The sequence below is a fragment of the Macaca nemestrina genome, chromosome 16 (assembly GCF_043159975.1).
Source record: "Macaca nemestrina isolate mMacNem1 chromosome 16, mMacNem.hap1, whole genome shotgun sequence".
NCBI classification, from domain to species: domain Eukaryota; kingdom Metazoa; phylum Chordata; class Mammalia; order Primates; family Cercopithecidae; genus Macaca; species Macaca nemestrina.
In genome coordinates, this window is record NC_092140.1 from 97,409,117 (window position 1) to 97,436,522 (window position 27,406).

The 27,406-nt window shown below is 39.3% G+C and overlaps 1 protein-coding gene across 14 annotated transcripts in view; it reads right to left on the reverse strand.

Annotated features, from left to right (window-relative positions):
* The window catches only part of LOC105490184 (microtubule associated scaffold protein 2), a 626,066-nt gene that overhangs the window by 530,635 nt on the left and 68,025 nt on the right, over window positions 1-27,406 (reverse strand). The window contains exon 1 of one of the 14 annotated variants that reach the window (XM_011755575.3): window positions 20,005-26,063. The exons of the other annotated variants lie outside the window; for them this stretch is intronic. The gene's annotated coding sequence lies outside the window, so the exon portion shown is untranslated. Of the gene's footprint in view, window positions 1-20,004; window positions 26,064-27,406 lie in introns of those variants that run through there. 14 annotated transcript variants of the gene reach the window in all.

A 27,406-nucleotide genomic window follows, 5' to 3' on the forward strand; every position in this document is an offset into this window, starting at 1 on the left:
GGTAATAGCACACAGAAAAACATACAATATTTTAACACCCTAAGTGTGCTTTGTAAACAACTCTTACCTTAAGTAGAAATACTAAATAATGGACCAATCAAAAATAATAACTACAAAAACTTTTCAAGACACAGAATAAGACATAAAGGGAAACAACAGAAAGTTTAAAAAGTGGGAGGGATTCAGTTAAAACATAAAGTTTTTTTTATTAGTTTTCTTTTTGCTTGTTTATTTGTTTATGCAGTCAGTGTTGTCATCAGTTTAAAATGATAGGCTATATTATTTGCAAGCCTTATGGTAGCTTCAAACCAGAAAACAAGTAACAAATACACACAAATTAAAAAGCAAGAAATTAAATCATACTACCAGAGAACATCACCTTCACTGAAAGACAGGAAGGAAGGAAAGAAGGAAGACCACAAAACAAAAACCAAATACCAAAATAGCAAGAGTAAGCTCTTACTTTACAAATAATAACATTAAATGCCAATAAATGAAACCCTCCAATTAAAAGACAGAGTGGCTGAGTGGATGTAAAAAAACAAATAAGACCCAATGATCTGTTGCCCACACACACAAAAAAATCACACTTCACCTATGAAGATGCACACAGAGTGAAAATAAAATGATGGAAAAAGATATTCCATGTCCACGGAAACCAAAAAAGAACAGGAGTCACTATACCAGATAAAAGAGATGGCAAGACAGAAATTGTAAGAAGAGACAAAGGTCATTATGTAATGGTAAGATGGTCAATTCAGCAAAAGTACATAACATTTACAAATATCCCAATGATAGAGCACCCAGATATATAAAGCTAATATTATTGGAGCTAAAGATTGAGACAGACCTCAATACAATAATAGTTGGGGACTTCAACACCCCATTTTCAGTACTGGAAAGATCTTCCAAACAGAAAATCAACAAGGAAACATCAGACTTAATCTGCACTGTAGATCAAATGAAGCTAACAGATATGTACAAAACATTTAATCCAAAGGCTTCAGAATACACATTCTTTTCCTAAACATATGGCTCATTCTCAAGAATAGACCACATGTTATGTCACAAAACAAGTCTTAAAACATTCGAAAAAACTGATAATTTCAAGCATCTTCTCTGACACAATGGAATAGAACTTTAAATCAATAACAGAGGAAATTTGGAAAGTATAAAAATACATGCAAATTATACAACATGCTCCTGAATTACCAGTGAAGAAATTAAGAAGGAAACTTAAAATTTTCTTGACACAAATGATAATAGAAACACAACATACCAAAACCTATGGGATACAGCAAAAGCAGGACTAAAAGAGAAGTTTACAGCTTTAAGTAACTACCTCAAAAAAGAAGAAAAACATCAAACAAACAACCTAACAATGCAGCTTAAAGAACGAGAAAAGCAAGGGCAAACCAAACCCAAAATTACTAGACTAAAATAAAGAACAAAGATTAAAGCAGAAATAAATGAATTTGAAATGGAGAACACAATACAAAAGACAAAAGAAATAAAATCTTGGTTTTTTGAAAGAATAAATAAAATTGACAAACTTTTAGCCAGACTAATGAAGAAAAACAGAGAGAATACCCAAACAAATAAAATCAGAAATGAAAAAAAAAGACATTACAACTGATACCACAGAAATTCAAAGAATCACTAGCGTCTACCATGATATAAATTCCTAGACATACACAATCAACCAAGATTTAACCATGAAGAAATCCAAACCCCAAGCAGATCAATAACAAATAATGAGACAGAAACTGTAATAAAATCCCCCAGTAAAGAAAAGTTCAGGACCCAGTGGCTTCACTGCTGACTTCTATCAAACATTTAAAGAAGAACTAAAGCCAATCCTACTCAAACTATTCCAAAACACAGCGGATAAGGGGACACTTCCAAATTCATTCTACAAGGACAGTATTACCCTCATACCAAAACCAAACAAGGATACATCAAAAAAAGAAAACCACAGGCCAATATCTCTGATGAAAATTGATGTAAAAATACTCAGCAAAATACTAGCAAACCAAATTCAACAATACATTAAAAAGATCATCATCATGACCATGTCGGATTAATCCCTGGGATGCAAGGATGGTTCGACTTATGCAAATCAATCAATGTGATACATCATTCCAACAGAATGAAGGACAAAAATCATATAATCATTTCAACTGATACTGAAAATATATTTGATTAAATCCAACATCTCTTCATGATAAAAACCCTCAAAAGACTGAGGATAAAAGGAGCATACCTCAATATAATAAAGGCTGTATGTCATACACCCACAGCTAGTATCATACCGAAAGGGTAAAAACTGAAAGCCTTTCTCTAAGATCTGGAACACAACATGGATACCCACTTTCACTACTGTGACTCAAGATAGTACTGGAAGTCCTAGCTAGAGCAAATCAGACATGAAAAAGAAATAAAGAACATGCAAATTAGAAAGAAAGAAGTCAAATTATTTTTGTTTGTAGATGACATATTTATATTTGAAAAAACCTAAAGACTACACAAAAATGTGATTAGAACACATAAACAAATTCAGTAAAGTTGCAGAATACAAAATCAACCTATAAAAGTCAGTAGTTGAACAATCTGAAAAAGAAATTTTAAAAGCAATCTGATTTACAATAGCCAAAAATAAAATTAAATATCTAAAAATTCACCAAACAAGTAAATGATCTCTACAATAAAAACTATAAAACACTGATGAAAGAAATTAAAAAGGACATGAAAAAATGGAAAGATATTCCATGTTCATGGATTAGAAGAATCAATGTTGTTAAAATGTCCATACAACCCAAAGCAATCTACAGATTCAATGCAATCCCTATCAAAATACCAATGACATTTTTCACAGAAATGGAAAAAACAACCCTAAAATGTACATGGAATCACAGAAGACCCAGAATAGCCAAAGTTATCCTGAGCAAAAAGAATGAATCTAAAAGAGTTACTTTGCCTGACCTAAAATTATACTACAGAGCTATCATAACAAAAACAGTATGGTACTGGCACAAAAACAGACACATAGACCAATGGAACAGAATAGAGAACCCAGAAACAACCCAAACACCTACAGCAAACTCATTTTCACAAAGGTGTCAGGAACATATAATGGAGAAAAAACAGTTGTTTTTCAATAAATGGTGCTAGGAAAACTGGATATCCATATGCAGGAGAATGAAACTAAATCCCTATCTCCTGTCATATACAAAAAATCACATGAAAATGGATTAAAGACTTAAAAATCTAAGACCTCAAACTATAATGCCACTACAAGAAAACATTTGAGAAACACTCGAGGACATTGGCCTGGGCAAAATTTCTTGAGTAATAACCCACAAAGACAGGCATCCAAAGCAAAATGGACAAATGAGATCATATCAAGTTAAAAAGCTTCTGTACAGCAAACAAAACACAATGAAATGAAGAGACAACCCACAAAATCAGAGAAAAATATGTGTAAACCACCCATCTGTCAAGGAATCAATAATCAGAATATATAAGGAGCTCAAACAACTCTATAGGAAAAAATCTAATAATCTGATTTAAAAATGGGCAAAAGACCTGAATCAACATTTTTCAAAAGAAGACATACAAACAACAAACAGGCTTGTGAAAAGGTGCTCAACATCATTGATCATCAGAGAAATGCAAATCAAAATTACAATGAGATATTACCTCACCTCAGGTAAAATGGCTTTTATCCAAAAGACAGGCAATATGAAATCCTGGTGAGGATGTGTAACAAAGAAAACCCTCATACGTTGTTGGTTGAAATGTAAATGAGTACAACCACTATGGAGAAGAGTTTGGAGTTTCCTCAAAGAGGCTAAAAATAGAGCTACCATACAATCCACCAATTCCACTGCTTAGTATATACACAAAAGAACGGAAATCAGTATATTGAAGAGATACCTGCATTCCCATGTTTCTTGCAGTACTGCTCAAAATAGCCAAGATTGCAAGTAACCTAAGTGTCCATCAACAGATGAATAAATACAGAAAATATGGTACATATACAATATCAAGTACTGTTCCGCCATTAAAAAAAGAATGAGATCCTCAATTCACACATAACAATATTAACCTTAAATGCAAATGGACTAAATGCCCCATTTAAAGGACAAAGAATGGCAAGCTGGATAGAGTCAAGCCCCATTGGTATGCTGTCTTCAAGAGACCCATCTCATATGAAAAGACACACACAGGCTCAAAATAAAGGGATAGAGTAAATTTACCTAGCAAATGGAAAGCAAAAAAAAAAAAAAAAAAAAAAAAAAAGCAGGGGTCACAATACTAGTTTCTGACAAAGTAGGCTTTAAACAAAGATTTAAAAAAAAAAAAAAAAAAAAAAAGACCAAGAAGGGGATTACATATTGATAAAGGGTTCAATTCAACAAGAAGAACTAACTATCCAAAATATGCTTGCACCTAATACAGGAGCACCCAGATTCATAAAGCAAGTTCTTAAAGACCTGCCAAGAGACTTAGACTCCCAAGCAATAATAGTGGGAGACTTTAACACCCAACTGAAAATATAAGACAGATCATCAAGACAGAAAATTAACAAAGATATTCAGGACCTGAACTCAGCTCTGGCCCTGATAAATATCTACAGAACTCTCCACCCAAAAACAACAGAATATGTATCTTTCTCATTGCCACATTTGCTCTAAAATTGATCACATAATAGGAAGTAAAACACTCCTCAGAAAATGGAAAAGAACTGAAATCATAACAGTTTCTCAGACCACAGCACAAACTAGAACTCAAGATTAAGAAACTCACTCAAAATCACAAAACTACATGGAAATTAACCTGCCTCTGAATGACTCCTGGATAAATAATGAAATTAAGGCAGAAATCAGGAAGTTCTTCAAAGTAATGAGAACAAAGAGACAACGTACCAGAATCTCTGAGACGTAGCTAAAGCAATGTTAAGAGGGAAATTTATAGCACTGAATGACCACATCAAAAAGCTGAAACATCTCAAATTAAAAACCTAACATCACAACTAAAATAACTAGAGAACCACATAGCTAGGAGAAGACAAGAAATAACCAAGATCAGAGTGGAACTGAAGGAGATACAGACACACACACAAAAAATCCTTAAAAAAAAAAAAAAAAAAAAAACAAATCCAGGAGCTGGTTATTTGAAAAAATTAATAAAATAGACAGACTGCTAGCTAGACTAATAAAGAAGAAAACAGAGAAGAATCAAATAGATACAATCAGAAATGATAAGGGGGATATCACCACTGACCCCACAGAAATACAACCATCAGAGAATACTATAAACACCTCTATGCACATATACTACAAAATCCAGAAGAAATGGATAAATTTCTACACACATACACCCTCCCAAGACTGAACCAAGAAGAAACTGAATCCCTGAATAGACCAACAATGAGTTCTGAAGTTGAGGCAGTAATAAATAGCCTACCAACCAAAAAAAAAAAAAAAAAAAAGCCCAGGACCAGATTGCTTTACAGCTGAATTCTACCAGAGGCACAAAGAAGAGCTGGTACCATTTCTACTGACACCATTCCGAACAATTGAAAAGGAGGGACTCCTCCCTAACTCATTCTATGAGGCCAGCATCATCCTGATACCAAACTAGATATCAGAGATACAACAGAAAAAGAAAACTTCAGGCCAATATCCCTGACGAATATCAATGCAAAAATCCTCAAGCCAAATCCAGCAGCACATCAAAAAACTTATTCACCACAACTAAGTTAGCTTCATCCCCAAGATGCAAGATTGGTTCAACATATCCAAATCAATAAATGTAATTAATCACATAAACAGAACTAAAGACAAAAACCATGATTATCTCAATAGATACAGAAAAGGCCTTCAATAAAATTCAACATTCTCTCATGTTAAAAACTGTCAATAAACTAGGTATTGAAGGAACATACCTCAAAGTAGTAAGAGCCATATATGACAAACCCACAGCCAACATCATCTTAAATGGGCAAAACCTGGAAACATTCCCCCTTGAAAACTGGCACAAGACAAGGATGCCTTCTCTCACCACTGCTATTCAACATAATATTGGAAGTTCTGGCCAGGGCAATCAGGCAAGATAAAGAAATAAAGGTATTTTAATAGGAAGAGAGGAAGTCAAATTATCTTTTGTTTGCAGATGACATCATATTATATCTAGAAAACCCCACTGTCTCAGCCCAAAAGCTTCTTAAGCTGATAAGCAACTTCAGCAAAGTCTCAGGTTACAAAAATCAATGTGCACATATCACCAGCATTCTAATACACCAACAACAGGCAAGCAGAGAACCAAATCATGAATGAAATCCTATTCACAATTGCTACACAAAGGATAAAAATACCTAGGAATACAGCTAACAAGGGAAGTAAAGGACCGCTTTAAGGAGAACAACAACCCACTGCTCAAGGAAATCAGAGAGGACACAAACAAATGGAAAAACATTCCATGCTCATGGATAGGAAGAATCAACATCCTGAAAATGGCCATACTGCCCAAAGTAATTTAAAGATTCAATGCGATTCCCATTAAACTACCACTGACATTCTTCACAGAATTAGAAAAAAAAAAAAACCTCTTTTAAAACTCATATGGAACCAAAAAAGAGCCCTTATAGTCAAGAAAATCCTAAGCAAAAAGAACAAAGCTGGAGGCATCACGCTACAAGACTTCAAACTATACTACAAGACTACAGTGACCAAAACAGCATGATAATGGTACAAGAATAGACATATAGATCAATGGAACAGAACGGAGAACTCAGAAATAAGAGTAACACCTACAGCCATCTGATCTTTGACAACCCTGGCAAAAACAAGTAAAGGGGAAAGGATTCCCTGTTTAATAAATAGTGCTGGGAGAACTAGCTAGCCATATGCAAAAAATTGAAACTGGAACCCTTCCTTACACCATATACAAAAATTAACTCAAGATGGATTAAAGATTGAAATGCAAAACCCAAAACTATATTTTTAAAAAAAGAGAAGAAAAAAAAAGCCTGGAAGAAAATCTAGGCAATACCATTCAGGACATAGGTATGGGCAAAGATTTCATGACGAAAACTCCAAAGTCTATTGCAACAAAAGCAAAACTTGAAAAATGGAATCTAATTAAACTAAAGGGCTTCTGCAGAGCAAAAGAAACTATCATCAGAGTGAAGAGACAACCTACAGAATGCAAGACAATTTTTGCAATGTATCTATCTGGCAAAGGTGTACTAGCCAGAGTCTACAAAAAACGTTAACAAACTTACAAAAAAAAAATTAAAAAATGGGCAAAGAATATGAACAGATGTTTCTCAAAAGAAGACATTCATGTGGCCAACAAACATATGAAAAAAGTTCAACATCACTGGTCATCGAGAAATGCAAATCAAAACCACAATGAGATACCATCCCACACCAGTCAGAATGACAATTATTAAAAAGTCAAGAAACAATAGATACTGGTTAGGTTGTGGAGAAAAAGGAAAGCTTTTACTCTGTTGATGGGAGTGTAGATTAGTTCAACCATTGTGGAAGACAGTGTGGCAATTCCTCAAAAATCCAGAGGCAGAAATACCATTTTACCCAGCAATCCCATTACTGGGTATATACCTAAAGGAAAATAAATTATTCTATTGTAAAAATGTGGCCAGACACAGTGGCTCACACTTCTAATCCCAGCACTTTGGGAGGCTGAGGCGGGTGGATCACAAGGTCAGGAGATCGAGACCATCCTGGCCAACAGGGAAAATAAATTATTCTATTGTAAAAATGTGGCCAGACACAGTGGCTCACACTTCTAATCCCAGCACTTTGGGAGGCTGAGGCGGGTAGATCACAAGGTCAGGAGATCGAGACCATCCTGGCCAACATGGAACCTTGTCTCTACTAAAATACAAAAAATTAGCTGGGCGTGGTGGTACACGCCTGCAGTCCCAGCTACTCGGGAGGCTGAGGCAGGGGAATTGCTTGAACCCAGGAGGCGGAGGTTGCAGTGAGCCAAGATCGTGCCATTGCACTCCAGCCTGCTGACAGCCCAGGACTCCATCAAAAAAAAAAAAGAAGAAAGGCCTGGTGTGGTAGCTCATGCCTGTAATCCCAGCACTTTGGGAGGCCGAGATAGGCAGAGCATGGGGTCAGGAGATCGAGACCATCCTGGCTAACACGGTGAAACCCCGTCTCTATTAAAAATACAAAAAATTAACCGGGTGTGGTGGTGGGCGCCTATAGTCCCAGCTACTTGGGAGGCTGAGGCAGGAGAATGGCATGAACCTGGGAGGCAGAGCCTGCAGTGAGCTGAGGACATGCCACTGCACTCCAGTCTGGGCGACAGAGCGAGACTCTGTCTCAAAAACAAAAGAAGCCATGTATGTGTGTGTTCATTGCAACCACTATTCACAACAGCAAAGACATGGAATCAACCTAAATGTCCATCAGTGATAGACTGGATAAAGAAAATGCGATACACACACTTTATGGAATACTATGCAGCATAAAAAGAAATGAGATCATGTCCTTTGCAGGGACATGGATGGAGCTGGAAGCTGTTATCCTCAGCAAACTAACACAGGAACAGAAAACCAAACACTGCATGTTTTCACTTATAAGTGAGAGCTTAATGATGAGAACACATGGAGGGGAACAACTCACACTGGGGCCTGCTGGGAGGCTTGGGGGAGGAAAAGCATCAGGAAGGGAAAGAATAAGTAATGAATGCTGGGCTTAATACCTAGGTGATAGGTTGATATATGCAGCAAACCACCATGGCATACGTTTACCTATGTAACAAACTTGCACATCCTGCACATCTACCCTGGAACTTAAAAGCTGGAGAAAAAAAATGAAGAACAAAAAAAGAATGAGATCCTGTTATTTGCAACAACATGGATGGAAGGATGGAACTGGAGGTCATTATGTTAAGTGAAATTAGTTAGGCACAGAAAGAGAAACTTCACATGTTCTCATTTATTTGTGGGAGCTAAAAATCAAAACAATTAAACCTGTGGAAATAGAGAGTAGAAAGATGGTTACCAAAGGCTGGGAAGGGTAATGGGTGGGATGGAGGGAAGTGGGAGTGGTTAATAGGTACAAAATAAATATAGAAAGAATAAGACCTAGTATTTGATAGCACAACAGACGGACTACAGTCAATAATAGTTTAATTGCTCATTTAAAGATAAAAGAGTAGAATTGGATTGTAACATAGAGGATAAATGCTTGAAGGAATGGGTACCCCATTTTCTGTTATGTGATCATTATTGCGTTGCATGCTTGTATCAAGATATCTAATGTAACCCATAAATATATACACCTACTATGTACCCACAAAAATTAAAAAAAAAGAAATAGTTGCTGAAAATATCCCAAATTTGGTGAAAGACATAAATCTAGAGAATCAAGAAACTGAGTTAATTCCAAATAGGATAAACACCCCAAAATTCACACCAAGACACAACACGATTACATCTCGAAACTAAACACAAAGAAAAATCTTGAAAGCAGCCAAAGATAAATAACAGATGGCCCATAGGGAAACATCAATTCAGATTACTCATCTGAAAGCATGGAGACCAGAAGGATGGTTTTTTAAGTGCTGAAAGAAAAGAACTGTCAATTGCAAATTATTTATCCAGCAAAACTATCATTCAGGAATAAAGAGGGAAATAAAGACAATCTCACATGAAGAAAAACTAAAATAATGTATTTCTAAAAGACCTATCCTTACAGAGTGGCTAAAGGAAGTTCTCCAAATAGAAGGAATTTTAGATGAAATGGTCCAATTTCTCAAAAACCAAAAATTACCACAACTCAATCCATATGAAAGAAATGATTTGAATAGCCCTATAAATTATTGAAGAGTTTAATTCATCGTGTACAAAAGCTCTCAAAAAGGAATCTCCAAGTCCAGCTGGTTTCACTGAAGAATTCCACCAATGTTTAAAGTAGAATTAGCATTAATTTTACACAGTATCTTCCAGAAAACAGAAAAAAAGAAAACACTTCCCAAACCATTCTATTTAATAAGAAGCCACTATTACCCTGACCAAACCAGACAAAGACAATACAAAAGACAGTCCACAGATCAATATTTCTCATAAAGTTAGTTACAAAAAATCCTAAATGTAATATTAGCAAATTGAGTCAGACACTGTATAAAAAGAATTATACACACTAGGATTATTCCAGGTATGCAAGGCTGGTTCCACATTTGAAAATCAATGTAATCCACTATATATGTGAGCTAAAGAAGCAAGATTGTATCAATTAATGTTAAATTTTTTTTTTTTTTTTACAAAATCCAACACCTATTCATGACAAATACTCTCAGCAAGTTAGGAGTAAAGGGGAATTTCCTTAACTTGTTCAAGAGTGAGTACCTACAAAAAAACCTATAGGAGACACTATATTTAAGTGAAATGCATTTCTTAATGCTTCCCCCTAAGATCAGGAGCAAGTTAAGGTGATCTACTCTCATCACTCTTATTCAAGATGGTACTAGAAATTCTAGCCAGCAAAATACGGCAAGAAAAAGAAATACATTTGGATTAGAAAGTAAAAAAATTAAACTATCCTGGTTTGCATATAATATAATTTTCTACATAGAATTTCCCAAGAAAACTATTTTTTTAAATCTCCTGGAAATAATAAGTTCAGCAAATTCACAGGACACAAGATCAACATGTAAATATCAATCATGTCTCTACATGCTTACAAGAACAAGTATTAACCAAAATTAAAAATACACTATTTATAATCTCTCCAGAAAAAATAAAATACTTAGGTGTGCACTTAACAAAACACATACAGAAACTTTAAGCTGAAAATTCTAAAATTCTGACAAAAGAAATCAAAGATCTACATAGAAAGACATATTGTTTTCATATACTAGAAGATTCAAGATAGTAAAGATGTCAATTATTCTCAAACTAATCTAATGTAATTGCCATCAAAATCCCAGCAAGGTTTTTGTTTGTTTGCAGATAAACAAGCTTATTTTAAAATTTATATGAAGAGGCACAAACCCTACCATAATAATCTTGGGGAAAAAACACAATAGGAAGAACTACTCTACCTATTAAGACTTACTTTAGTGCTACAGTAATCAAAGTAGTATGGTATTGGTAAAGGTATAGACACACAGATCAATGGAACAAAGCAGAGAATCCAGAGACAGATTCACAAAAATATGCCTAATATTTGATAACAGAGCAAAAGCAATTCAATGGAAGACAGAGAGCCTTCCCAACACACAGTGCTGAAGCTGCTGGATATCTATAGGCATAAGAAAGAACCTCAACCTAAGCTTATATCCTATTGCAAAAATTAACTCAAAAAGGATCATGGACTACTTACATGTAATACCTAAACATTTTATTTAAAAACTAATAGGAGAAAATCTTTGGGATCTAAGGCTAGACTAAGAGTTCCTAGGCTTAATGCCAAAAGCACAATCCATAGAAGAAAACATTAAATTGCACTTTTTCAAAATTGAAAAGTTTTGCTTAGTGAAAGACCCTATCAAGAGGATAAAAAGAGAAGCTATACATTGAAGAAAAATATTCACAAAATGAATTAGTATCCAGAATATATAAAGAACTCTCAAAAGTCAAGAGTTAAAAAAATTTTGTAGTGAGCAAAAGACATGAATAGACTCTTCTCCAAAGAGGATATTCAGATGCAATAAGCCAAGAAAAGATGCTCAACATCATTCTTCATTTGGGAAATGCAAATCAAAATCACAATAAGATACCATTTATCAAAATGGCAAAAATAGGACGTAGCGACACCACCAAATGCTGCCGAGGATGTGGGGAAACAGGTTCACTGGTACACTGTGGGAATGTAAACTGGTACAGCCTCTCTAACATGGCTTGGCACTTTTTTAAAAGCCTAGACATGCAATCACAATACTACTGAGAAATTGCAGTCTTAGGCATTTACTCCAGAGAAATGACAAGTGATATTCACAGGAAAACCTGCACATGAATGTTAAGTGCTGAATTGAGTCTCACACTCCAGATTCATAGGCTGAACTCCTAAATGTCTGTTGTCTAACCCAGTTTGTGGTGCCTTGTTACGCCAGCCTAGTCAACTAATACAATGTATGATTGCAGCAGCTTATTTGCGACAGCCTAGAACTAGAAACCACCTAGATGTCCTCTAGACGGACTGTAGTACCTCCATATCATTACTATTACTCAGCAATGAGAGGGAACAAACTATTGATACAACCTGGATTAATGTTCAGAAATTATTCTGAGTGGAAAAAGTCAATCTTAATGGTTACATACTGTATTATTACATTTATTTTGTCTTGAAATGACAAGATTATAAAAATGGAGAAGCGATCAGCAGTTGTCAGGGATTAAGGATGATGGCAGAGAGCAGGTTGGGGGAACAATGTCTGTGGTTATAAAAGGGCAACCTGAGGGATCCTGGTGGTGAAGGAATTCAGAATCTCGCCTGTGATAGTGATACATGAACCCACACTGATTAGACTGCATGGAACACACACACATACACAACTATAGGTTACAACTGGTGGGAGAATCCGAACAAGATAAGTGGATTGTATCAATGCCAATATTCTAATTGTTGTTAAAAGAAAAACTTTAGCCAAAAGAGTTTAACTGGGGTTGCACGCAATGGCTCACGCCTGTAATCCTAGCATTTTGGGAGGCCAAGGAGAGCAAATCACTTGAGGTTAAGAGTTCGAGGCCAACCTGGCCAACATGGTGAAACCCCGTCTTTACTAAAAATATAAAAATTAGCCAGGCATGGTGGTGCCTGCCTGTAATCCCAACTACTTGGGAGGCTGAGGCAGGAGAATGGTTTGTACCCTGCAGGCAGAGGTTGCAGTGAGTTGAGATCCCGCCATTGCACTCCAGCCTGGGTGATGGAGTACTTTTTTACTCCATCTCAAAAAATGTAAAATAAAATAAAATTTAAAAGAGTTTAATTGAGCAAAGAACAGTTCATCAATCAGGCAGCCTCCAAAACGTTAGCAGGTTCAGAGACTCCAGTGCAGCCACGTGGTAGAAGACGATTTATGGACAGAAAAAAGAAAGTGACACACAGAAAATGGAAGTGAGGTATAGAAACAGCTGGATTGCTTACAGCTTGGCGTTTGCCTTATTTGAACATGGTTTGAACAGTTGGCCACCTTTGGCGAAAATTTAGTGATTGGCACAAGGATTGGCTACACTCTGTTTACGAGTCCATTTAGGTTATAGTTGACGATACACAGAGAAACCTTTCAGCTGAACTTAAAATATGTAAGGAGGCAGCTTCAGGCTAAACTTGATTTAACATTGTGATATTTTACTATTGTTTTGTGAGATATTATTATTGAGGAAAACTGGAGAAAGGGTACATGAGATCTCTATTATTTCTTGCAACTGCATGTGAATCTACAATTATCTCAAAACAGAAAACTAAATAATGTCAAGGGTAAATGTGTTTATTGCCTGAAGAAGAAAAACTGAGACATCATCCTTGCCAAGCCGGCGTGGTTTGTGGGAGGAAAGGGAATTTGAATTATTTGCCAAATAAAAGGTATGCATCTTCATTGAGTCTGTGTTATTTTATTCCCCTTAAGCACCCATATGGCAGGCAAATACTCTACGCATAGATCAATCACACATTTAACTAAAGATGATCCACACACCATAGCTCGTGTGAAATCAGGATTTAAGTGCCAAGAATTCCCAGCCTATTACATAACATTATTTGTAAAGTATGTCTAAAATAAAAATTTAATGTCTCTACAATGATTTCTATTTTGTTTTTTTTTATTTGCAGTAGTGATTCCCATTGAGACATTCAAAATGAAAGCGAAAGTTCTGGTGTAATTGTCAGCTAACAAACTAATGAATGCCAAGCGCCCAGCTAGTGTGGCACTCAGATGGTACTTTCTAAACCACATCATTTATTTTCTTTGAAGAGATAATGTTTGCAATCAGCAGGGATGGGGTAGTTCATCATGTACTCTTGCTTTACAATGGATTCAGAAAAATAATGCTATCTTCGGTGTGATGTTCAGGATGGAAAGACAAACCACTGTGGAAAGAGCAGGGCTCTGGTCCCAAACAACAACCCTTGAGGAACATACCATGCTCTGATACGGTGAAGCTGAGACAAGAAAGGATTTTAGGTTGTGATAGTGTTTTTGGCCACGTATCTCTCACTACTCACCTTTAGAACTCATTAGAACCTAGCCAATTTGGCTCACTCACCAGCCTTTAAACCATCCCATGCAACCCATGATTTAGAAGGCTTCTGTGCTTGGTTTAAAGCTCTTCTGTCACGGACTAGAAATAACTAAGAATTTTTCTAACAGGAAACCCCATATTTTTATTTTGTGCTGGATCCTCCAAATTACACAGCTGTTCCTACATCAATATTGTATAAAACATCTTACACTGCCCACTCCCCAGTCCCCCAACAAAACTTCAACCTCTTCTTATAGAATGCCTCCCACTTCATCACTGCTGTTGGAATCCCACTGGTTAATCGAAAATCCAGTAAAAATTACAGCTCTTCCCTAATCATCTCAGTCTAACATCTTGTATTATTTATTATCTATACAATTACTCCAATAATCAATCACATGCTGCCCAGAGACACTGCTGATAAAAATGTTAATTATGTTTTCTTTTATCTTATCCTTCTACACATCTTTCTATCCCAGATTTAAAACAGATTTAAAATTAATCAGGGGCAGAAAAAAATGTTCCCACCCCACATTATCCAATAGAACTTCCTGAGCTGGAGGAAATATCCTACATGTGCACAACCTCACAGAATTACCACTAGCTGTTTTGGCTAATGAGTATGTGAAATGTGGCTGTGCAACTAAGAAATGGAATTTTGCTTTGTATTTAATGTTAATTCATTTACATTTAAATTCCCACTTGTGCTAGTGGCTACCATATCCAACAGCGGAGGTCCACCGCTTCTCTGCAGTTTCCATGGCACTGGTGCAGATGTGTGCACAATGAACAACTCAGTTGTTCTGATTTCCCAAGAACTTAATATTCACCTTCATGGACCTATAGACAGTCAACCATATTTTAAGGGCACAAGTTTTCCAAAGATTACATACTAATTCTCCCTACTGCTTGAACTATGCCTGGTAGATACACACTATCTGATACTACTACTTAATCTAAAAGAATAAATGTAACTCTCTAATTGTCTGAATTAATATTGGGGAGTTATGTGGTTCCAAATTCATAATACTCAACTATTAATTGTTTTTGAATTACAGAATTCCTCAAAATAGCTTTCTATATCCTAAAAGTCCATCACAAGCACAGTTCATTCTTACACAAATTAGCATGAAAAACAAGTCAAGTAAAACCCATGAACTATTGTCACTGTATCACCCTAGTACAATAAAAGGCTTAGAGGACATGTTCTCTTCTAAGAGAGATGCTGCCTCAGAGGCCCATGAAACTGCATTCTAAGGGAGTCCCACTGCATTTCGGATCTGGGAGGTATAAAAACATAGCTGGGACTACTTCCACAAATAGATATGAGCATCCCCTTCCCCCTTTGTTTTTCTAAATATAACTTGGCATATATGAGGCTGGCCTTCAGCCACTGTGAACAAATGATTTTTAGGAGGGCTAAAATTGACAGATGGATTTCGAGATATTTGAAATACATTCTTTAATCATTTTTCTGTTTTAAACTGTTTCATCTTAGGTACTTCTTTTATTGCTACTGTGGTCCCCAAAATTGATATTAATCATAAATTAGTCAATTCATTAATCTGACTATACATCCGAGAACTTCTATATTTCTACATGAAGCTAGTAAAATACACAAAAGGCTCCAAGAGTCCATACTTAGAGCCTACAGTGTCCCTGGCTGCAAAGATTTTACTGATTCTTAAGCAAAGTACGTCCTACCCTTTACTAAAATTTGTCGCACAAACCCACCCCAGTTTTTCACCTTGGCCTGTCTCTATCAGACATTTATATGTCAAAATGGATTCCACAATACAGTCTAAGGAATGTAATAAACACATGACCTTGAATCCTTGGTTGTCCCAGGTTTTGCACATGGTAGCACCATATTAGTCAGCTTGAGCTGCCACAGCAAAACACCATAGATTGGCCAGACTGGCTGGCTCAAACAAAAGAAATTTATTTTCTCAGTTCTTGAGGCTGAAGTCCAAGATCAAGGTGCCAGTAGATTTTGGTTTTGGTGAGGGTATCCTCTTCCTGGCTTGCAGATGGCCACCCTCTTGCTGTGTCCCCACACAGCAGAGACAGTAAGCTCTGTTCTCTCTCTCATTCTCTCTCTCTCTCTCTCTCTCTCTCTCGCTCCCCCCGCTCCCTCTCCCTCTCCTTCTTCTCATAAGGACATTAATCCCATCCCAGGGACCCCACCCTCATGTGACCTCATCTAAACCTAATTACTTCCCAAAGGCCTCATCTCCAATGCCATCATGTTAAGAGCTGGAACTTCAACATATGAATTGTGGGGCAACGGTGGAGTGGGTACACAATTCAGTCCATAGCAGAAAAAGAGATGAAGAGGGAAGTTAAACAGTGAGGAACAGCCTGGCCGACCCTGAAGAGCCAAATGATACAACTCTGTAAGTTCTCAACAACAAACTCACTCTATGTGCCTTTTGTGCATCACTATAAAACAAAGTGTGACTTACTTGCCGTACATGCAAAATCTCAAATCTTTAGCAAAACTAAAACAATGTCGATCTGGTGCCTAGCTTTACAACATATTTCTTTGAGTCATAAAAATTTGCAAATCTGCACATGACAGAAACTAAGCCTCACAACTCAAGGATAAGAATAATTATAATCATGTTCTATTCATATGGAATGTCTGTTTAACCTGTCTTCACATTTAGTCAGCTGTAGCTTTAAAAACCACTTGGAAGGATGGTATCTCATTGTGGTTTTCATTTGCATTTCTCTGATGGCCAGTGATGATGAGCATTTTTTCATGTGTCTGTTGGCTGCATAAATGTCTTCTTTTGAGAAATGACTATTCATATCCTTTGCCCACTTTTTGATGGGGTTGGTTTTTTTCTTGTAAATTTGTTTGAGTTCTTTGTAGATTCTGGATATTAGTCCTTTGTCAGATGAGTAGATTGCAAAAATTTTCTCCCATTCTGTAGGTTGCCTGTTCACTCTGATGGTAGTTTCTTTTGCTGTGCAGAAGCTCTTTAGTTTAATTAAATCCCATTTGTCAATTTTGGCTTTTGTTGCCATTGCTTTTGGTGTTTTAGACATGAAGTCCTTGCCCATGCCTATGCCCCGAATGGTATTACCTAGGTTTTCTTCTAGGTGCTAGAAAGGATGTGGAGAAACAGGAACACTTTTACACTGTTGGTGGGACTGTAAACTAGTCTAACTATTGTGGAAGACAGTGTGGCGATTCCTCAAGGATCTAGAACTAGAAATACCGTTTGACCCAACCATCCCATTACTGGGTATATACCCAAAGGATTATAAATCATGCTGCTATAAAGACACATGCACACGTATGTTTCTTGTGGCACTATTCACAATAGCAAAGACTTGGGACCAACCTAAATGTCCATCAATGACAGACTGAAGAAAATGTGGCACATATACACCATGGGGTACTATGCAGCCATAAAAAATGATGAGTTCATGTCCTTTGTGGCGACACAGATGAAGCTGGAAACCATCATTCTCAGCAAACTATCACAAGGACAAAAAAACCAAACACCACATGTTCTCACATGTTCTCACTGGGATTGGACATTCCCAATTGGGACATTCCAATCCCAATAGAAACGTACACAAGGAACCAATAACATAGCCCATACCTGGCAGTTCCAAGATTCTTCTAACAACAAATCACATCAGTTGACCAATGGTTTTACCTTCGGCACTCAGGAAAAGATCCTATTATTCTTACTGTTTCCTTGCCCACTTCCAGTCTATGTTTGCCCTGTGCCACTTTCTGTATTAAACTGGAGACAGAACGAATCCTAATGATCTCAAAGCACCATGTGCCAGAACTGCTTTCCTTCCTGATTTTGTTGGTTCTCTTTCCCTATATGAATACCTCTTCCCAGCTGGCTTAATAGTTTTTCAACCTGGTTTTTCTTTCTGGCTAGGACACCTGACTCTGACTACAGCTCTGATACATCAACTGCATGTTCAAAAATCTCACCAGCTCCCGATTAACGAAGAAAATCCAAACTTCTCGCCTTGCAGTAAGAACCTCCATATACACCTGAAAATGAACCCTCCAAGGTTATTTCTTGCTGTTTCTCCTCTCCAGCCATGTGAAGGCCATCCTGTCTGCAGACATTTGCTTCTGCTGTTTTCTCCCTGACGAATGCCGACCACCCCAAGACTCCTCACACCTAAATTCCACATGCTAAAAAAAAAAAATCATTCCCACCATGAAGCCTTCTTTGGTCTTCTCTAGATGGAAAGAAGTCCTCCTTCCTGTGAACTCTCGTAGACACCAACAGGTTTTCTCCTGTGGCTTGCATCACTTTCTGCCTTGTTTTAGAGTCTCGTACCTGAGGTTCATTGCAAGGCCATAAGCTCCTCACCAAGGTCCCCCACGTGCTGGGCAATGTGTTTTACATAGTAGATTCTTACAGAAATCAGGAGATAAGGGAAAAAGAAGAATGAGAAGGAGAGAAGGGTCAAGAAGGAAAAAATGCCCAATACAGATAACCTCTCATCCTACCCCATCAGGTGATTCAAAATGCACTCAATGAACCCACAGTCATCTTCAATCTGAAGTAAAAATTAAAAAGCAAAATAGCACAATTTTTGTAATAATGCGGGTAAATATTAGGTATGTCTTGCTATAAAATGTGACGTGTGTTTTGGGTTAAAGCATTTTTTTTTAGAATGGGATAAAAGGATAGCCTCAGTCTTGCCTCTGTGCCTTTGAACTTGCTGTTCGCCTTGCCCAGAGGGTTGTCCCTATCTTCCCAGCCTGGCAAATGCTTACCAAGACCTCAGGATGGCCCCGGCACCAGCTGCCCCCCAGGAAGCCTTCCTATACCTCACCCATAGCCCCAAGCGCCAACTGCACACGTGTGCTCATTCAGTATAGATACATCCCACGCATTCACTATGCCGGGCATCTCACTGACACGACACAGGGTATATAAATACTAAGGAGACAGTCCATCCCTCAAGGAGTCCAGGAATATGGAGTGAAAAAGGCTGAGAAGTAAATGGATAACAATATCTGTATTAAATAGACTCTTACAAGCCTAGAAGGCTGCACGAGATGCTGAGAAAACAGAAAGGGAAGCCCTGGAGCCAGGCTGGTGAAGGGGTCAGAGGGTTCAGGAGAGCTTCCCAGGGGAAAACAGCAGCTGAGCTGGACCTTAGGGGAGAAGTAGGAATTAGCTGGACCAAACAGAGTATATCAAGGGAGGGAAAAGCCTGCAGATAAGGTTTTGTCATCTGTTCTTTTTTTTTTTTTTTTTTTTTTTTTTTTGAGACAGGGTCTCGCTCTGTCACCAGGCTGGACTGCAGTGGCGCAATGTCCACTACAACCTCCAACTCCCTGATTCAAGCGATTCTCCTGCCTCAGCCTCCTGAGTAGCTGGGATAACATGCATGCACCACCACGACCAGCTAATTTTTGTATTTTTAGTACAGACGGGGTTTCACCATGTTGGTCAGGATGGTCTCCATCTCCCGACCTCGTGATCTGCCCGCCTCGGCCTCCCAAAGTGCTGGCATTACAGGCGTGAGCCACCGCGCCCTGCCTGTTGTTGTTCTTATTTATGTCATCTTCTCCTTTCAGCACATTGCCCCTAGTATCTTATTGTTCCCTTAGTCAGGAACTTAACATTCACAAAGCTCCTCCCTCATACTATTTTTTAATGCCTTTCAGTTCAACAGCCTACGATTCTGCCTTTTTTTAAATTTTTGAATAGGCAATACACTGTATGGTGTAAAATGTGAAAGATAAAAGAGTAGATGATGAAAAGTAAGTTCACCTGCCACTGAGTTCCCTTTCAAGAGGCCACCACAAGCACCAGCGTTCCAAGCGTTCTTTAAATTACCGTTTCTGGCTCTTTACAGGGATACTGGCTGGATCTACTTTCCACCTGCAACTTTTGCATCTGAGAAGACATTGGCTGCTTCCAGCTTCCAGGTGCTCATAGCATTTACGAGCACTAATTAGTACAAGCAAAATGTATCCCACACGTCCTCAGACAGATCTCCTCTCCCATAGCTTCATTCCCCTGCAAAGGGCTGACTTTGGACAAGCAAGGCAGGCAGGGACTCGTCCAGAGGGGAAGCTGACACTTTGTAGGGCTGATGAAGAGGAGACGCTGGGACACAGGACAGCTTTCTTCAATTATGCAAAGGGCTGTAATGGAGAAGAGAGATTAGAGCTGGTCCCTCTGATGTCAAAGGGTAAAATGCAACGGATGGAAGGAAGCCACGGAACTCGCCCCGTGAAAAGCTGTTCTAACAGACACAGCCGGCTCAAATGAAGCGGAGTCCCTGGAGGCTTCAGTCCAGGGCAATGTAGGAAACAAACACCAAAAAGCCATGAGACTAGATGATAGGATCAATGCTTCTCACAGAAAAAGACATACCCCATTAATCACATGTAATCTAATTTTAGGTAGCATAAAAATAGCCCACTAATAAAATCTAATTGTAAGTAGCATAAGAGTAACTTTTTATTTCAATGGTTAGTTTTATGCATATTTCTCTATATAAAAATATATAACTAATAAGAATAGCTAGCATTCTGTGAGCACTTACTATGTGCTAGGCACTATTGTAAATATTTTACTTTTTTTCATTTAATTCTCATAAAAACGCTATGAGACAGAGATTATTATTGTCTCCATTTTGCACCCAGGGAAACAGAGACACAAAGAAATGTAGTGACTTGCTCCCAGTCACCACACCAGGAAGATGCAGAGCCAGGATGTGAACCCAGGTAGTCTGGCTCCAGAGTCCTAGCTGCAACATTATGAAATCCAAACAGTATGCTTCGTATGAGGCTAAGCACAGGATAGAATCCAGAGAGATATAACTAATAATGGTAGTTCTTGTATATAGCAAAAAGCATGGCTACAGCACTCAAATCACTGGTGTTTGAAACATACTTGTCTAGATGTTTCAATAAGGTCCCTTCTGAGCCATCTCACAGAATTACGATGTAACTACTGAGAGCTCTTATAACTTATGCCATTCTGCGATCACAGAGTACCAATCATCAGAAGTGAAGTTACACTGCCAAAATAAGGATGTTCCAGGGACAACACTGCGCTTTACAGTCTCATAAAAAGTTGCTATGTTGCAAAGAAACTTTCTTGCTATGCCCTCCAAAACAAACACTGGAATGCAGGTGCGGACAAATGCAGCCAAGACCTTAACTGAATATCACTGGGGCACCCCACATCCTGCATCCCTCACCTCAGCCTCACACACCTGCACTATAGTGGAATAGATCTGCCCTCTCATGCCCAAACTCCACTTAAGAGCAGAAAACACACACATACACTAAGTGGGAGCTTCTGGGGGTCATGCCTGGGTCTCTAATTGCTACTCTTAGGGGCTCTTACCCTTATTGCTACTGATTGTTTATTACGGAATCACGTAGAATCACAAAATTAGAACATCTCAGAGTTTAGTGTGTTGTCCATGTTTCCCCAGGCATGGCTACCCTCTATCTAAGAGGAAAAAAAAATCCCTCATCTTTTCTTTCGAAATGCAAATTTCAGCATGCATCATAAGGCACCACTCTATAAGTGTTTGCAAGAGATACAGAAACCAAGGGAACACGTGGAATCCTTGAAAAAAGGACACACCCACGCTCAGTGCACACTTCCCCTTCATCACAACTTCAGATGCAAGCCCAACAACAGAGAGTTATTACCTGATAACAAGGTAGCTCACCAAAATCTGTGATGACTGCTACAATTAGAAAGTCTGAAATAATGAACATGTACCTGCAAGCATGACACGAGCACAGAAGAGAAAATGCTACTGTGGAAATGAGTTTAATTACTATGAGGTAGGCAACGCTTTTCTTCATTCAATCATCTTTGCGAGTAAGTGAACCCTAAATGCCTCCGACTTTTTTTCCCCTTCAATGGAACCAACATGAGATCCTTTCTTTTTTTTCTGAAGCCTGCCACACAGAACCAGGAGCAGGTGAAGAGCTACACCTCCAGGGAACAGCTGAGAACAAATGAACAATGAGCCTGTCACCACCATCACCACAAGGAATTAAAAAGAAATTAAAACAAATGGATTCTATGAAGCACCCTCAGTAAATGCTAATTACTTCCAAGTAGAAACTTGGTTGTCGGAACCTCACTATCAATTACAGTTTTCCTGGCAGTGGGTGGAGGGGATGGTTCAAGCTAGCATACAATTTTATTTCTTATCCTTTAATCTTTCCACATGATTTGGGTTGTCCCTTACCCTTTGCCCTGGACATTGACAATGCAATTCTAAATGCAAAAGGATGCAACCCAAAGGTTGCTGGCAATATCTCAAGGGATCAATTCTCTCTCTTGAAATATCTCTTGTTTTTCAGATTTTACAAGATCAATATGGGGTCTGCAGGCAGAATAATAATCAACAGCATCCCTTGATTAAGATGCCAAGAGGAGCCAAGCGCGGTGTCTCACGCCTGTAATCCCAGCACTTTGGGAGGCTGAGGTGGGTGGATCACCTGAGGTCAGGAGTTCAAGATCAGCCTGACCAACATGGAGAAACCCCATCTCTACTAAAAATACAAAAATTAGCTGGGTATGGCAGCCCATGCCTGTAATCCCAGCCACTCAGGAGGCTGAGGCCAAAGAATCGCTTGAAACCGGGAGGCAGGGTTTGCGGTGAGCCGAGATCATGCCATTGCACTCCAGCCTGGGCAACAAGAGCGAAACTCCGTCTCAAAACAAACAAACAAACAAACAAAGATGCCAAGAGGAAAACCAGATAGATGGGTCTTCTCCATCTGATATATTCACATTGTGTATTAGGCATGACTCTTTCTGTTCTCTCTACTTTCACTGTCCTATTTAAAACATTTTTACCAGTGTTTCAATAGCTATTTTTATTGTGTTCATAAAATGCTATTTAGTAGAACTCTGAGACCCAAATATCATGCAAAGCCCCAGCAACATAAGGTTCAGAAGGACTCAATCCATTAAGAACTCAAACAAATATACAATAGTCAACAGTTCAAACAAATAATAGACAGAGAGGAAAGAACAGCATTTTATAGGGTCCCAGGATTAAACTGTTCTGCCAGGGAGACAGGTAGGAATAAACAGGCAGGAAAGGTCTCACAGAAGAGTGGCACTAGAGCTATGCGACTGGACGGGCACCAGCAGGTAGAAAAGGTGTCCGGGACAAGGAGAAAAGCTTGAAGGAAAGTATAAATAGCAAAGTGGAAAGATACTTCTTGGAGTTTAGAGTTTAGGACGCAGGAAGTTAACCATGTCTTTGGGACTCCCAGGTAGAGATAACAGTGAGGCAGTCTAGATGTCAACAGGGAGGTAAGAAGAGAAACTAACTGCCCAGAGGATAGCTGAGACCAAGAGAAGAGATGATAGCCCCAGGGAGTGGCATGGGAGAAGAAAGGTCCTACAGCAGACCTCAGGGGACACTCCTCACACCTGCAGCCGCATGGACCTTTGCTCTTGCCCGAGGGCATGAAGCTCATCCCACCTTGGCACATGCCTGCAAGGTCCAGAATGCTCCTCCCCCCTCCCTTTGGCCCACTGAAGTCCAGACCTCAGTTTAAAAACCTCTTCCTCAGCTTTGAAGCTGAATACTGTAGTTTCCCCTCCCAGGGCTTAGGAAACCTGAAACCATGCAGCAGTGTGTGACCATTTATGAAATATCTGCTCCCCACTAGACCCTGCCTGCCTCACCCCGTGTGTCCAGCACAAGCGCTGCCACAGAGCAGACTCTCAATAAGTATCTCCTGAGTCAATGATGGGGCAGCTGTGGTCAGAGAGATGGGAGGTGCGTCAGAAATGAGCGGCGTCCAGGGAGCCGAAAGAGGCGAGTGTATCTGGAAGACGGTAGTCAGCTATGTCAAAGCTGCCCAGAGAATAAGCATGATTACACACCAAAGAGGCCTACTTCTAAGAAACCTGAGGGAATGATCAAACTTCCCAAGGCAGTAGTTCAATCAGGTCTACTACCCGAATCAACCCCTTTCAATCACGGCCAATTATCCACAAAATGAAGGCCAACTTCCTTAGCCATCACCCAGAGCCTTCCTCAAGCAGGATGTACTTCCAACCTCTACCTCCACTGATCTCCAACTTGAACCTCATGTTGGTCAACACAATTTATTCCCTGTTGCTGAACACACTCTGTACCTTGCACTACTCCATAGACAATGGCCTCCCAGTTCTCCAACCTGCCAAGCCCTACAAGTGCTTCAAAGCCAAGGAAAAGCACCAGCTGCTCATCACCGTCCACCTAATCCTAAACTGCTGTGCCTGTGGCCATCATTCTGCATCTGAAGTGCTGAAGCAGCTTTGGTCTCAATGGTGAGAATGAATGGTTTATCATTCATACACTTCGAGTACTTTGTAAGGCTGTGCGTACTTTATCTCCCCTTATTTATCAGTGAGTTTCTGGAGAGCATTTCACACTTCTGTCTGCTCAAAAGTGCTACCATGATGATTTGCATACAGGCAACACACATTTCCCCTTAGCACTCTCCTACTTAATCCATAACTGAGCCCCTGATCTGCCCTGCCACACTCTTCCCCATCTCAGCACACTGCATTCACAACTTCGTCTCTTTCCTTACTTAGACCAAAGAACTTGCAGTCCTTCTCAATGCCTCTCTTCCTCTCATACCTCATAGTTAATCCATCAGCACGTCCTGTGGGCTCAGCCTGAAAAGCAAAATCAGATTTCGACCACTTCTCCCCACCTCCACCACTAACCCTGGACCCAGGTCTCTATAATCTCCTGCCTGCATTACCGCGATGGCTTTGAACCTGCCTCCCTGCTCCCCTGCTGGCCCCCTGCTTCCATCTCCTCTCAGCAAAGCCCTTGAGTGATCCTTTCAAAATTAAGTCAGATGACAGCACTCCTGCTCAAAACCCTCCAGCCACTTCCCATCTCACAAAGGAAAAGCAAAAGTCCTAACAATGGCCTACAAGGCCGTTCCTGGTATGGCCCCTACCTCCCTCTGACCTCACTCCTGACCACTCCTCTCCCCACCAGCAACTTTGCCTAGACACACTGGCCTCTCTGTTCCATGCCACACCAAGCACACTCCCGTCTGGGGCTTAGAGACTCACTATTCCCTCTGTTGGGAATGTCCTTCCCCAACTGCTCCGCAAGCCTCACTTCCTGACTGCCTCCAGGTGGCCCAGTGCCACCCACCTTGTGAGGCTCTCCCTGATGACTTATCAAAATATCAACTCACTGCACTCCATCCTACAGCCTTCCCTTCTAAAGGTGTTCCCACAGTCCTTATCACTATCTTACATATATTTTACTTGTTTTCCTTGATTTTGATCTGTTTTGTCCACTACTATATCCTCAGTCCCTAAAACATTGCCTGGGATCATTAAAAACTCAATAAATACTTGTTGGCTATGTATCAAATCAACAGCTATTTGCTCTCAGAAATACAGTGTTGAATATCCATCTTTAAGACTGATCCATACAAGAATGTGTTGTAAACACTTCCTGCTTATAAACCATGGCCATCCAGAGCTAAAGATCAACAAAGCTAGCAAAATTGGTGTCTTCCTAAACTTGACTCCAGGAACTCATGGTGCCATACTTTGATGCCTCTCCTAAATAAGTCTGGATCCCAGCTTGGGCATTCATCAGCTATCTAACCTTGGGAAAGGTACTCAGTGTCTCTAGGCTTCAATTTTCCCTTGTAAAGAACACTTAATTCCCTTAAACAAGGCACGTGTAAAAGTATAACAGCAGTTGCAGAACAGGCTTCTATAAATGTTGACAATCAATGTCAGCTTCTTTCCCTTCCCTTTATCCACAGAGGTAACCCCTACCCAGCCACTCCTCCCTGCGGACCTCTTGGTATCATTCAGTTGTCAAGAACACTTTTCTTTTTTTTTTTTTTTTTTGAGATGGAGTCTCACTCTGTCACCCAGGCTGGAGTGCAGTGGCCAGATCTCAGCTCACTGCAAGCTCCGCCTCCTGGGTTTACGCCATTCTCCTGCCTCAGCCTCCCGAGTAGCTGGGACTACAGGTGCCCACCACCTCGCCCAGCTAATTTTTTGTATTTTTTAGTAGAGACGGGGTTTCACCAGGTTAGCAAGGATGGTCTCGATCTCCTGACCTCGTGATCCGCCCGTCTCGGCCTCCCAAAGTGCTGGGATTACAGGCTTGAGCCACCGCGCCCGGCCAGGAACATTTTTCAATCTAGTTGAACACATATGTCTGTATTCTCGCCAAACTTTCTCACTAACATTTATCAGATGATGTATAAAACAAAATCAAATCACCGCAGAGCAAGAAAAAAAGCAAAATATGAGTGATGCTTTTCCTAGAATACCCAAACCAAACCTGTTAAGATAAAGCTACCATTTGGAAATGTATTTATTTACTCGAGGGGATTAATGACCAGAAGTCAAAATGATTGATGATAAATTTCAAAAAGTGGACCCTTACCTTAAAAAACACTTAAAAGGTGCAATTTTTACACACACACGTGTGCACACACACACACACAAAGACTGACAAAATGATAAACTCTTCCAACAATTGGTAAACTTTCCCAATAAATGCAGTTAGTTTTCTCTATTTCCTGTATGCCAGGAAAATTTGTGGCTTGTCTCAAAAAATTTAAAAAATGTCTTATTTTGAAATAAAACACGTTACTTCATTCACAGGAAGTAACCAAAAATGCAGCAAGGTCCTGTGTACATTTTGCCCAGCTTCTCCCAGTGAGAACACCCTGCTTAACTAGAGTAAAATATCAAACCAGAAAACTGCACTGGTACATCTACAAACTTTATTCAGTTTTCACTAGCTTCAAACGCACTCATTCCCGTTCCCCGCTCCCAAGTGTGTATGCGTGTGTGCCGTGTGTGTGCTCGTCTGTGTAGATCTATGCCATTTTTTTATTGTCGTAAAATACTCCTAAAATTAAGCTGTTAAACTATTTTAAATGTACAGTTCAGTGGCATTAAGTACATTTACACTGTTGCACAGACATCACCACCATCCATCCTCAGAATTCTGTTCATCTTGCCAAAGTCTACACCCATTCCTCTCTCCTCCCAGCCCCTAGCAAGCACCATTCTACTTTCTGTCTCTATGAATTTGCCTAATGTAGGTACCTCATGTAAGCAGAATCATACAATAGTTGTGCATTTGTGACTGGTTAATTTCACTTTGCATCATGTCCTCAAGGTT